This window comes from Pecten maximus, chromosome 15 (assembly GCF_902652985.1).
Source record: "Pecten maximus chromosome 15, xPecMax1.1, whole genome shotgun sequence".
NCBI lineage: Eukaryota > Metazoa > Mollusca > Bivalvia > Pectinida > Pectinidae > Pecten > Pecten maximus.
In genome coordinates this window covers 13,011,718-13,014,442 of record NC_047029.1, presented here as the reverse complement: position 1 = coordinate 13,014,442, position 2,725 = coordinate 13,011,718, and positions in this window count along the sequence as shown.

The following is a 2,725-nucleotide window of genomic DNA, read 5'->3' as shown; positions in this document are numbered from 1 at the left end:
GGTTCTAAATATTACGGTTCTGTGGAAATCAAAAAGATGCAATACAGTCATTGTTAGTATGGATCATGGCTTCCTATGATATGGCTACTCTTGGTCTTGCTGTAATTTGTTATGCTGCGTGTTATTTGCGGCAAAGTATGTACAAAAATGCAAGTTTCATTTGTAAACTGATATGGATCACGTATATAGGCATTTAGGCTTTAAAATATCGCTGGATATGCTATTTATATGAACCTTAGCAGTGTAAGGCTAGGGTCACATTCATGTTCTGAGACCGAGAAAGTTAGAATAAAAAGGAGTTCTGGATCCGGTTGTTCGAAAAGTGATTAGGCTAATCACATTTTAACAACAATTGACAAATCCCGATGAAAGACTTTCTGGTAAAACTAACTCAGCAAAAAATCAAAACTATAACACTCGTTCGTCTCTTCTTCCTACCTGCTTATTTTTAAGAAATTATGTATGCTAGGATTCTGGACTCTTTGTTTTAAGCTCAGTTTCTCAAAAAGTATCAATGTTATTGCAACCAAACCCGCAATATAGTTGCATTGTAGTATTGTAGTGGACATCTCATCACACCCTCCAGATAAATAATTTTAATTTTTTAATTTTTTGCTATATATTTTGGTTATAAATGTAGATATCAATGTAATAGTTTTGTTGTCAAGACAACCAAGATGAAGCACAAAGTTACTTTGCTAAGCCAAAATTTAACTATTGGCCGATTTTGACCAAATTTGGTATACTGATATAATGGGATGCCAATCATCACTGCTTTAATTTGTTGTCATGACAAGCATGCTGAAGCAAATAGAGGCCTCCTATTGGTTGGAATTTGATTACTGCCCTATATCAACTTAAATTGATATTCAGATCAATCATGGAAACCAAATGAATGTTGGCCTCTGGTTGCGGGGGCCACGGTGGTCGAGTGGTTAAGGTGTCCCGACACTTTAAAACTAGCCCTCCACCTCTGGGTTGCGAGTTGCTACATGGGGCAGTTGCCAGGTACTGACCATAGGCCGGTGGTTTTTCCCCGGGTATTCAGGCTTTCCTCGACCTCCAAAACCTGGCACGTCCTTAAATGACCCTGGCTGTTAATAAGATGTGAAATAAAAACAAACCAAACCTCTGGTCGTGAATATTCCTGTATTTGTGTAGGAGTATTAAAATTTTACAAGTCAATTCAACGTAACACAAATTGAAAAATAGAAAACCAAACCAAATCTTCGAATCTTCGTTTTACCTTTTCTGGTAATAAAACAAGCAAAACAGAACGAAATAATGTGTTAGGGATAGAAAACGTAGCATTGCTGTTTCTAATATTGGTCAGTGGTAGATATGTTACATACGTGTGACGTCATTGCTATTCCTGTAACAGTATACATTGTATGTTACAACGTCAGTGGTGGATATGTTACATACGTGTGACGTCATTGCTGTTCTTGTAACAGTATACATTTTTATCGCATTTTTGCCAGTGAAATATAGAAAATTATCAAACTAATAAAACTTATATTTTCACTGCGTCGATGAGCAGTGAAAATATAAGATTTTGCAGTGAAAATATAAGTTTTGCAATGAAAATATAAGGTTTTCCCTTTTTGACCAATCAGAGCGGACCTTTGTATTCGTTGAAACTTGCCGATTTTTTTCAGTCGAAGCGGAGATAGATAAATGGGTTATTTTACTGTATTTCTGAAATTTTCAGTTTTTGACAAAATACTCACTTGATGTTAGTTATTCATACACATTCTCCGATAACAGCAGAAAACTCGTTGATCAGTCCTTTTAAAATGGCGCCGTCAAGTTGACGTGGAGTAACGTCACAAAGAGATGACGTTATTACTGATTCCCGCACTTTTTGACTATTAATTTTTCGATGTTTTTGATTTTGTTTTTAAGTTTATAAAATGCAATAAAAAGAAAATTGAATGGTTTCCCGTTAAATATAACATATATTTCACTCGTATGACAGAATATTTCGATATTTTTCACTCGTGCTTCGCACTCGTGAAAATATCGATATTCTGTCATACTCGTGAAATATATGTTATATTAAACGGGAAACCATTCAATATCCTCTATGTATTTTACACCGTCAGTGGTAGATATGTTTCATACGTGTGACGTCACTGCTGTTCCTGTAATAGTATACATTTGTATGTTACGCCGTCAGTGGTAGATATGTTTCATACGTGTGACGTCACTGCTGTTCCTGTAACAGTATACATTGTATGTTACACCGTCAGTGGTAGGCTTCATACACCTATTGATGGCTTCATACACCTATTGATGACATTGCTGTTTCTGTGATGACTTTATGATCACATAACCACGAATGTCATTTTTTGTGAGACGAGATTTGCTCAAAATGTGCTTTTGTCATGAAATAATATAAGCTCATCAAAGTTGAAACCATGATGGACACAAAGTCAATATCATCTTCTCTAGATCTTATTAATTGATAACAGATATATTGTATAAATCATCAAAACAAAGTTGCTTATTATATAGAAAACACGCCAAAAAGCTACTACGTTTGGTATTACAAATGTATATGTGTCTTATTTCACGTCCAGTAGACAATTACCTTACCCCCAAACTCCACAATCGGGTAGAACAATGGTTACCTTACACACTTCTCTTCATATATGTATGCACAAACAGAATTGGTGTCTTACAAGCCATGGCAAGCTGCATTTACTGCCACGTGACCATTGTA